At 44.5% G+C, this 12,109-nt stretch overlaps 1 pseudogene; it reads left to right on the plus strand.

Moving 5' to 3' along the window:
- Window positions 1-2,230: 2,230 nt before the first annotated feature.
- On the plus strand, window positions 2,231-7,185 carry LOC122320862 (annotated as a pseudogene).
- The last annotated feature ends 4,924 nt before the right edge of the window (window positions 7,186-12,109 follow it).

Genomic DNA, 12,109 nt, shown 5'->3' on the forward strand with positions numbered 1-12,109 from the left:
TCCCTCTCCCGGAGCTTCTCCCCACACCGCACTCTCCCTCTCCCGAAGCTTGGAGCATGTCGCGCTCGGCCGTCCAGGCTCTCCACTCCCCCGAGCGCGAGAAGTCTCCGCTGCGCCTCCAAGCGCCTAGCTTAGCTTAGCTTAAATTAGTTCCAATACGTCAACGCATGAAATAAACGCCCGGCCGGTCCGCGCCATAATCGAAGTTCTAGTCTTTTTTACTTTTCGCGATCGTCGTGTGTTATTTCTTGCCCCCACAGCTAACACCCCCAGCCGTCACAGACCAGGAGTTTTTGCTGCCTTCAAGAAGGACGCCCCGCCACTTCATTTTTTGATCCAATCGAGCCAGATTCGATCAGCGCCCGAAATTGCTCAAGATAAGTACGAAGATCTACATATATTAATTTGCCGGTCTGCAGTCAGCCACTCGAAAACACTGTTTCGTTTGACTTTCTGCATGATTTTTTCTAAAAATCCAAGTCCGATTTAATCCGAAAACGGCAATTATTAAGATCTATTCCATTTTTCCGTTTTTCTTTGATCGTGCCGCCATATTCCTCCAATTCCTCTTTGGCCCGTACATCAAAGTGAAACCGTACACATATGTATGTACATACAAGTATACATACATCAAATGAGCAAAATTCCAAAACTTTAATAAAGAGCTAAAATTGCAAACTTTAATAAAAGTGCAAATTCCGAAATTGAATAAAAGTGAAAAATCCAAAATTTAACGACAAGTGTAAAGTGTGCAAAATATTCGAAGTGAACAGTGAAGAAATAATTTCTGTGAAAAAATTCCAAGTGTTCTGCCGAAAAAGGGCCCCCATTTTCAAAGTTTTTTTTTCACTGCAGTCCTACGCTAAATATTTTGCACACCTTTTCTTGCAATACAGTCCACTTAATTAAAATCGAAAGCTCAACACATACCCGCCGGCAATATTTTTTAATAAAATTTTCCGCCAAAAATAAAAATACATACATACATAATTATCCAAATATATTCCATATACATCATACATATTTTCTACTTCCTACAGCGAAAATATACCAACATTTAAAGTTTTCCGTCGGCCTCCGTGTAGCATAAAATAAATAATTACAATCCACCACCGACAAGGAAAACTTTGTTGGTTTCAGTGTGTTTTTTTATTTCCAACATTTTTTTGCGTGAGCGCGAATTGCACGAACGCACATACATAAATATATCTCCAAATATATTCCATATACTCCATACATATTTTCTACTTCCTACAGCGAAAATATACCAACATTAAAAGTTTTCCGTCGGCCTCCGCGTAGAATAAAATAAATAATTAAAATCCACCACCGACTCGGAAAACTTTGTTGGTTGCAGTGTGTTTTATTTCTAACATTTTTTGGCGTGAGCGCGAACTGCACAAACGCACATATATACATATATACACTTATATCCAAATCCAGCATACCAATATACACATATACACCCATACCCATTAGGGAGCCGTTGCACGACATCCAGTGCAAGGTCTTAAACATATAAATTTTTTCCAAAGATAAAATAAATTATTTCTGAGCTGCAATAAATAAATTCCAACTCCAATAACAACACATAATTAATATTCCAGTCAAATTAAAATTAAAAATACCAAAATAATTGGAAATTAATTTTTTTATTATTTGATTTTTTTTTTTTGTCCAGCAACATACAATAATTAAAAATAAATAAAATTTATTTCTTTGTCTGGTTCCAAAAAATTTAAGTGTGAACGTCACTCCGTACGGCACACCGTTTGTTGATAGCTCAGAAATTAAATATTTGCAAATAAATTATTTTTGGATAAATAATTAACTTCCATTCTTCGAATAAACTACCCGTTTTGGTTTTTTGTTTGTCTTTACCACAGTTGGTATTATTTTCTAAAATAAAGTAAATAAATACCACACAAAATAATAATCACATATCCGAATTATAAATATACTAATTATAATATTCTTAATAACATTAAGAATAAATATTATTTAATTATTCTGGGTTTTTTTTCGCTCCTGTGCATATTAAATATACCCCGTTTCCACTGGGCATATATTCCTTTTTAATTTATCGTCGCTTCCATAGACCGTCTCCCTCTAGCGAGACAAATTCCACAAGTCAGCTAAATACAAATTTTTTCAAGAGTGCAATTCCAGCAACAAAGGTCTAAAATTTGTTTCTCACGACCAGTACACTCGTTTTCCAACCGAGGGTTCGTTTTTTGGCATGTCCAGTGAAGGTGGGAATAAAAAATCTCCCATTCCACCAACAAAAACTCCGAAAATTGTTGTCAAGCCGCCCACACCTAAACCTTCCAGTAAGACTCCCTCTCCCCAAGCAAGGCTCACTCGTTCCGAGACAAAAATGGCTCTAGCTGCGTCCGATCTTGCGCTGAATCAATTCATTGAGGTTTCAGATCGACTCAGTGAATTCGAAGCGAGATGCAACACTCCGTCGCCGACTCCCCCGAGCATGTCCATGCTAAATATCCGACGCGAAGAGGTCCGAGCATTGTGGGAGCGCATCAAAAAAGAGTACGATGAGTGCAATGTACGCCTGATTTCAGCCGGAGACAGTGCAGCTGACAGCTTGCCAATTCTCCGAGCGAAATATAATTATTGCTACGGCGTCTACGAAAGGTGTGGTGCGAATATAGAGGATCTTATTGCGCAAGCTCCACGAACCCCCCAAACACAAGCTGATCCGTCCCAGACCTACGTTCCTTCAGGTTGTCGGCTACCTCCGTGTGATACCGAGGTCTTCACCGGCGATTATCTTCGCTGGCCGACGTTTAGGGACCTTTTCACGGCGATCTATATTAACAATCCAAGATTGACGCCGGTCGAGAAATTGTTCCACCTGAATTCCAAAACGAGTGGCGAAGCACACACAATTGTGGCAAAGTCGCCTTTAACTAACGATGGTTTTCGCTCAGCCTGGGATAACCTAACTAAGCGTTTCGAAAACAAACGGTTGTTAGTAAACAGTCATTTGAAAATACTGTTCAATGTGCAGTCCATCACTCAGGAATCTGGGCCAGCTTTGCGAGAGCTTCAAGACACCATCCAGAGTTGCCTTACCGCTTTAGAAACGAGCGATATTAGCACCGACAATTGGGATTGCCTATTAGTTTATATGGTCTCCGCCAAACTTCCAAAGTTGACACTTTCCCTCTGGGAGCAGTCGCTCCACAACAAGGTCGATGTTCCCACGTGGCAGGAGTTAAATAACTTCCTCACTGAGCGTCACAGGACACTAGAGGCCATAGATGATGTCCGTCCGTCAGGCTCTAGTCAGCCTCAGCCCAGAGCGGCAGCCTCTAATTCCACGGCACGCAGAATCCACTCCTTTGAAGCAAGAGTAGTACCCAGAGGTAGAGGGTGCGACTTGTGCAATCGAGAAAACCATCCAGTGCGGACATGCGCACGGTTTCTCCGGATGTCTGTCGATGAGCGGTCCGCGTATATCAAAGGCAAAAAGCTGTGTCTGAACTGCTTTGCACGAGGACATCAGCTACGGGACTGTGACAGCACTCATAGTTGCTTCACGTGCCGCGGCCGCCATCACACGCTTCTCCATCGAGGTAACGCGTCTCCAACGCTCTCGACTCCAACTTCAACTTCTTCGCCCAGGTCAAGACCAACTACGACCGCTCCAGCGACTACCAGTGCCGCAACCTCCACGGTGCAAAATTATCTTGCCACGGGTCATAGATCCGTCTTGCTGGGCACCGCCATTATTGACGTTTGCCATTTGGGATCAACCTTCAAGGCTCGTGCCTTGATCGACTCTGGATCGGAGGCAACATTCATGACCGAGCGGCTGTTCAACTTGATTAAGTTGCCTCATCAGATCATTCGAGCCCAAGTCTCCGGCTTAAGCCAAACACTGGCAGCAGAGTCCAAAAAGCTCTGCCAATTTTCAATTCGATCTCCGACCAGGCCTGGCCTGCAACTAGACGCGACGGCGTATGTCCTTCCGCAATTAGCTGGTCAACTTCCGTCCTGCTCAATTCCGCAGCATTTCCTACGGGAACTTCCCGAATTTTCTTTGGCAGACCCGAAATTCTATGAGAGTGCACAAATAGACGTGTTAATCGGGGCTGATCTGCTGCCTTCCATACTCCTAAGCGGCACCCGAGCAAACGTCTGTGGCTCTCTTCTTGGTCAAGAGACCATATTCGGTTGGATCCTTACCGGACCAATACCAGCTGCTAGGCAAGAGCAAATTTCCGCTTTCTCCACTCGAATCTCCCATATATTTGATTCAAACCTGGATCAACTTCTCACCAAGTTTTGGGAGGTGGAGGATCTGCCAATAAAAATGGCAAAAGATTCCGATTTGGCTTGTGAGGAAAATTTCCTCCGGACAACCACGAGAGACTTTAGTGGAAAATATATCGTACACCTTCCATTCCGTGATCCAGAGAACGTAAAGTCCGCCCTGGGACACTCCAGATCCTTCGCGTTGGCTCAATTCTTAAGAAACGAGCAGCGTTTAAAAAGGGACAGCCAACACAAAATGAAGTACGATACCGTCATTCAAGAATATCTCGATCTCAACCACATGAAAGAGGTCTTTCCTACCCAAGATACTTCGAGTTATTATCTTCCGCATCATGCCGTGCTCAAGCCGGAAAGTACGACCACCAAGCTTCGTGTGGTGTTCAATGCCTCCAGCCCTTCAGACAATGGGGTCAGTCTAAATGATATCCTTCATGCTGGCCCGGTCTTACAGTCCGATCTGACCATTCAAATTCTGAAGTGGCGATATTTCCGATACGTTTACAGTGCCGATATCGAGAAAATGTATCGACAGATCTGGGTAGACCCGAAGCATACCCCGTTCCAACGCATTTTATTCCGAAACAGCGAGGGGTACATTCGAGATTTTGAGTTAAAGACGGTAACTTTCGGGATTAATTGTGCGCCCTTCCTGGCGATACGAGTCCTACAACAGCTGGCGACTGACGTGCAGCTCAGCCATCCAAGAGCGAGCAAAGTCATTCGTAATGCAATGTATGTAGACGATGTCCTTTCGGGAGCTGACTCTGCTGAAGATGCTCAGCTCACAATAAAGGAGTTACAGAGTGCCCTAGACTCCGCGGGCTTTCCGTTAAGAAAATGGACGTCCAACAACAAAGAGGTGTTAGCTCATATCCAAGCCGGTCATCTTCTGAACAGCGATTTCCTGGATCTCGACACTGAAAGTACAGCCAAGACTCTCGGTGTACGGTGGAGAGCGACGTCCGATGAGTTTTTCTTCGTCCCCCCAGATCTACCCACAGAAATCTCCCCCACAAAACGCCAGGTGCTTTCCCAAATTGCCAAACTGTTTGATCCAGCAGGCTGGCTCGCTCCATTTGTTGTGTGTGCCAAGATCTTTATGCAAGAGATTTGGCTTCAGGAGCTGGGGTGGGACGATAAGCTGCCATCTGAGTTGTGCCAAAGGTGGCACAGTTTTCTTCAGAGCTATTCGGTCCTTGATCAGGTCCGGATTCCAAGATGGGTTTCTTTTCGCCCAGAATTCCGCTTAGAGCATCATGGATTTTGTGATGCCTCGCAGAAAGCCTACGGCGCTGCGATCTACGTGCGCGTAGAGATGGGACATACCACGATGGTACACCTGCTCACCGCCAAGACGCGTGTTGCGCCAGTCAAAACTGTGTCGCTTCCTCGCCTAGAGCTGTGCGGAGCTTTACTGCTAGCCGAAATGGCTGAAGCGATCCTTCCCAGCATGCCGATGCTGAATTCGAGTCTCCACTGCTGGACCGATTCCACCATTGTGTTGGCATGGTTAGCAAAACCAGCTTGCCATTGGACTACTTTCGTTGCCAACAGAGTGACGAAGATCACTCAGTCCACAGAGGCAGCCAACTGGTCACACGTTCAATCCGAACATAATCCCGCTGACTTGGCTAGTCGAGGGGTAGCCCTTCCAGAGCTTGTCGGTAGTTCTCTCTGGTGGCATGGACCCACTTGGTTGCAAAAGCCACGCAGCCAATGGCCTAGCCAGGGGACCGACCTTCCCGTGACCGAGATCGAAAAGCGAGCAGTCAAAGCCCACGTAGCATATATTCCGAACGAAGACTTCCTTGATCGTTTTTCCAAATTGGATAGAGCGTTGCGGGTCCTCGCGTATGTCCAGCGTTTTATCAATCGGTGCAAGAAACAATCGCCGCTTTCAGAGATCCGTCTGGAGGCCAAGGAACTTGTCGCCGCCGAGCGGCTCATGATTCTCTGCACTCAGCGCAGGTATTTAACGAACGAGTATCGCTGCTTGAGTCAGAAGCTTCCGGTGCCCCCTTCCAGTTCGATCCTCTCCTTGAACCCTTTCCTAGATCAGGAGGGGCTGATAAGGGCATGTGGCCGTGTCACAGCCTCTGAAAGTTTGCGTTACGATGAACGACACCCGATAATCCTCCCGTACGAATGTTCACTCTCTCGGCTTCTGGTAAAGTTCACCCATCTCATTACGCTACACGGGGGTAATCAGTTGGTGGTACGTCTCACCCGTTCCAGATATTGGGTTCCGAGAGTTAAAAACTTGGTGAAGGCAGTTATCAATGCCTGCAAGGTCTGCGTGATCTACAAAAAGCGATTGCAAAGTCAGATGATGGGAAATTTGCCAAGAGAACGAGTGTCATTCTCCCGCCCATTCACGTACACGGGTATGGACTACGCAGGGCCCTTCGACATAAAGAATTACACTGGCAGAGCCTGCCTTATTACTAAAGGGTATGTGTTGGTTTTCGTTTGCTTCTCCACCAAGGCTATCCATTTGGAGCCTACTTCAGATCTGACGACCGAGAAATTTCTTGCGGCATTCGCTCGGTTCGTATCCAGAAGAGGGTGTCCTCGCCAAGTGCAGTCGGACAATGGGAAGACCTTTGTTGGCGCTGCCACATTACTGTCCCGAGATTTTCTCCAGGCCGTTAAAGAGTCTGTGACTGATGCGTATAGTCATCAGCAGCTCGACTGGCATTTCATTCCGCCAGGAGCACCCCATATGGGAGGCCTATGGGAAGCTGGTGTCAAGAGCTTCAAGGCATTGTTTTATAAATGCACAGCTACGCGGAAATACACCTTTGAAGAACTTGCCACTCTGCTAGCGAAGATTGAAGCTTGTCTAAATTCCAGACCGCTATCTCCCATGTCAGAGGATCCCACTGATCTTCTAGCGTTGACACCAGGGCACTTTCTTGTCGGCGGCCCTCTTCTATCCATAGTGGAGCCCGAAGTAAAGGGAGAATCTAAGACAATATTAAACAGGTGGCAACACTTGAAAGCGCTCCATCAGCAATTCCGCGCTCGATGGAAGGATGAATACCTGAAAGAGCTCCACAAGCGCAACAAGTGGAAGTGTCCCACCGAGAATATGCGTGTCGGGGACATGGTCGTCATCAAAGACGACAATCTGCCCTCAAATGAGTGGCGACTCGGTAGAATCGACTCCGTCTTTCCTGGAGCCGATGGCAATGTCCGCGTAGTCGACATCCGGACGGCGCGCGGCATTGTCCGGCGTCCAGTAGCCAAAATTGTTCTCCTTCCCGGAGAGGCTCCCCAAACTTCTACCCAGTAATCCATACTTCGTTGTCCGTAGTCCGTAAGGCCCGAATCTTTCCATTATAAAACATCTTCCTGTGTTTTTTTCTTTTTCATGATCCAACGCCGACATCCGTAGACAATGGCTCCGCGTAAGCAGAACGCTCAAGTGTTGGAGAGCAGGCGGACTCGAGGCACGCAGTCCTACCGGTGCCGAGTCTGCCGGGGGATCCACCCTCTTAAAGAGGTGCCAGAGGTTCCTCAAGCTGAGCGCGGAGAAGCGGCTACGGGCAGTTCTGGTTAATAAGTACTGCGCAAATTGCCTTGCCCACGAGCATTCGCAAGGGGACTGCCGTAGCGGTGACCGGTGCAGAACGTGCGATGAGGAGCATCACACGCTGCTCCACATCACCGAGCCTTCCAAGCCTTCCAAAAGGGGCTCCGCTTCTCAGCAGCGTTCGCGCCGGCAAGATCCGCCAACTCGCAGAGCGCTTGCTTCTCCACCGCGCTCAGCATCCTCGACACCAGAGCCCTCGACTCGCGCAGCGCGCGCTGCTCCGACGTTGGCAACCCTCCTTCAACACCACGTCGTCAACGTCCTTCCAACGGCCTTGGTCACCCTGGAGGCGGGTCCGAAGATCGTGGACACCGTGGCTCTCATAGACCCCTGCTCGCCTCAAAGCTGCATCGACGCCACCCTGGCGTCCAGCCTTCGTCTGCCGACCACCAATGTCGGAAAAGAGAGGGTGTGCACGGCGATCCTCCGATCGAAGGTCGTCGAGGGAGCTGCGTTGGATGTCGTCCTAAAGATCGAGCCCGGCGTCGGCGTCCGCACCCCCCATCCGAGCGATCGACGAGTCTGTCGTCGGCCGCTACAAGGACCTTCCGCTGGCCGACAAGCGGTTCTATCTGCCGGCGTCGATTTCCATGGTCCTGGGTGCGGATGTCTACGCCAAGGTCATCCAACCAGGATTCCACCTGGTCGCCGAGGGATTGCCGGTGGCCCAGAAGACCATCTTCGGCTGGATCCTGTCCGGCGCCTGCAACCAGGGCTAATTATGTTGCAACGCCAGCGGTTGCAAGGGGGGCGGGATGTTCAGGCCTCTCCCGCTCTCCCTCTCCCGGAGCTTCTCCCCACACCGCACTCTCCCTCTCCCGAAGCTTGGAGCATGTCGCGCTCGGCCGTCCAGGCTCTCCACTCCCCGAGCGCGAGAAGTCTCCGCTGCGCCTCCAAGCGCCTAGCTTAGCTTAGCTTAAATTAGTTCCAATACGTCAACGCATGAAATAAACGCCCGGCCGGTCCGCGCCATAATCGAAGTTCTAGTCTTTTTTTACTTTTCGCGATCGTCGTGTGTTATTTCTTGCCCCCACAGCTAACACCCCCAGCCGTCACAGACCAGGAGTTTTTGCTGCCTTCAAGAAGGACGCCCCGCCACTTCACAGCTAGATAGATATTTTAACAACAAATTCAGAGAGGTATTCCACTTTTAAATCGGGTAAAAATTTCAAAAGTTTGGGCTAAGCAGTGCTGGGATCTGGTCACTTTTCTGCAAACCCATTTTTTGCAAATTTTGACAGGTCGGGGGTCATAAAAAATTACAAAATATTGACCAAAAATTCGAAAATAAACCAATAATGCAGCTAGATAGATATTTTAATAACAAATTCAGAGAGGTATTCCACTTTTAAATCGGGTAAAAATTTCAAAAGTTTGGGCTAAGCAGTGCTGGGATCTGGTCACTTTTCTGCAAACCCATTTTTTGCAAATTTTGACAGGTCGGGGGTCATAAAAAACTACAAAATATTGACCAAAAATTTGAAAATAAACCAATAATGCAGCTAGATAGATATTCGAATAACAAATTCAGAGAGGTATTCCACTTTTAAATCGGGTAAAGATTTCAAAAGTTTGGGCTAAGCAGTGCTGGGATCTGGTCACTTTTCTGCAAACCCATTTTTTGCAAATTTTAACAGGTCGGGGGTCATAAAAAATGACGAAACATTGACCAAAAATTCGAAAATAAACCAATGATGTAGCTAGATAGATATTTTAATAACAAATTCAGAGAGGCATTCCACTTTTAAATCGGGTAAAAATTTCAAAAGTTATGGGATAAGCAGTGCTGGGATCTGGTCACTTTTCTGCAAACCCATTTTTTTTGCAAATTTTGACAGGTCGGGGGTCATAAAAAACTACAAAATATTGACCAAAAACTCGAAAATAAACCAATAATGCAGCTAGAAAGATATTTTAACAACAAATTCAGAGAGGTATTCCACTTTTAAATCGGGTAAAAATTTCAAAAGTTATGGGATAAGCAGTGCTGGGATCTGGTCACTTTTCTGCAAACCCATTTTTTTTGCAAATTTTGACAGGTCGGGGGTCATAAAAAACTACAAAATATTGACCAAAAACTCGAAAATAAACCAATAATGCAGCTAGAAAGATATTTTAACAACAAATTCAGAGAGGTATTCCACTTTTAAATCGGGTAAAAATTTCAAAAGTTATGGGCTAAGCAGTGGTGGGATCTGGTCACTTTTCTGCAAACCCATTTTATGCAAATTTTGACAGGTCAGGGGTCATAAAAAACTACAAAATATTGACCAAAAATTCGAAAATAAACCAATAATGCAGCTAGATAGATATTTTAACAACAAATTCAGAGAGGTATTCCACTTTTAAATCGGGTAAAAATTTCAAAAGTTTGGGCTAAGCAGTGCTGGGATCTGGTCACTTTTCTGGAAACCCATTTTTTGCAAATTTTGACAGGTCGGGGGTCATAAAAAATTACAAAATATTGACCAAAAATTCGAAAATAAACCAATAATGCAGCTAGATAGATATTTTAACAACAAATTCAGAGAGGTATTCCACTTTTAAATCGGGTAAAAATTTCAAAAGTTTGGGCTAAGCAGTGCTGGGATCTGGTCACTTTTCTGCAAACCCATTTTTTGCAAATTTTGACAGGTCGGGGGTCATAAAAAATTACAAAATATTGACCAAAAATTCGAAAATAAACCAATAATGCAGCTAGATAGATATTTTAACAACAAATTCAGAGAGGTATTCCACTTTTAAATCGGGTAAAAATTTCAAAAGTTTGGGCTAAGCAGTGCTGGGATCTGGTCACTTTTCTGCAAACCCATTTTTTGCAAATTTTGACAGGTCGGGGGTCATAAAAAATTACAAAATATTGACCAAAAATTCGAAAATAAACCAATAATGCAGCTAGATAGATATTTTAATAACAAATTCAGAGAGAGGTATTCCACTTTTAAATCGGGTAAAAATTTCAAATGTTTGGGCTAAGCAGTGCTGGGATCTGGTCACTTTTCTGCAAACCCATTTTTTGCAAATTTTGACAGGTCGGGGGTCATAAAAAATTACAAAATATTGACCAAAAATTCGAAAATAAACCAATAATGCAGCTAGATAGATATTTTAACAACAAATTCAGAGAGGTATTCCACTTTTAAATCGGGTAAAAATTTCAAAAGTTTGGGTCAAGCAGTGCTGGGATCTGGTCACTTTTCTGCAAACCCATTTTTTGCAAATTTTGACAGGTCGGGGGTCATAAAAAATGACGAAACATTGACCAAAAATTCGAAAATAAACCAATGATGTAGCTAGATAGATATTTTAATAACAAATTCAGAGAGGCATTCCACTTTTAAATCGGGTAAACATTTCAAAAGTTATGGGCTAAGCAGTGCTGGGTTCTGGTCACTTTTCTGCAAACCCATTTTTTGCAAGTTTTGACAGGTCGGGGGTCATAAAAAATTACAAAATATTGACCAAAAATTCGAAAATAAACCAATAATGCAGCTAGATAGATATTTTAACAACAAATTCAGAGAGGTATTCCACTTTTAAATCGGGTAAAAATTTCAAAAGTTTGGGCAAAGCAGTGCTGGGATCTGGTCACTTTTCTGCAAACCCATTTTTTGCAAATTTTGACAGGTCGGGGTCATAAAAAATTACAAAATATTAACCAAAAATTCGAAAATAAACCAATAATGCAGCTAGATAGATATTTTAATAACAAATTCAGAGAGGTATTCCACTTTTAAATCGGGTAAGAATTTCAAAAGTTATGGGCTAAGCAGTGCTGGGATCTGGTCACTTTTCTGCAAACCCATTTTTGCAAATTTTGACAGGTCGGGGGTCATAAAAAACTACAAAAGATTGACCAAAAATTCGAAAATAAACCAATAATGCAGCTAGATAGATATTTTAATAACAAATTCAGAGAGGTATTCCACTTTTAAATCGGGTAAAAATTTCAAAAGTTATGGGCTAAGCAGTGCTAAGATCTAGTCACTTTTCTGCAAACCCATTTTTTTGCAAATTTTGACAGGTCGAGGGTCATAAAAAATTACAAAATATTGACCAAAAATTCGAAAATAAACCAATAATGCAGCTAGATAGATATTTTAACAACAAATTCAGAGAGGTATTCCACTTTTAAATCGGGTAAAAATTTCAAAAGTTTAGGCTAAGCAGTGCTGGGATCTGGTCACTTTTCTGCAAACCCATTTTTGCAAATTT

This window comes from Drosophila ficusphila, unplaced genomic scaffold, assembly GCF_018152265.1.
Source record: "Drosophila ficusphila isolate 14025-0441.05 unplaced genomic scaffold, ASM1815226v1 contig_99, whole genome shotgun sequence".
Taxonomy (NCBI): Eukaryota; Metazoa; Arthropoda; class Insecta; order Diptera; family Drosophilidae; genus Drosophila; species Drosophila ficusphila.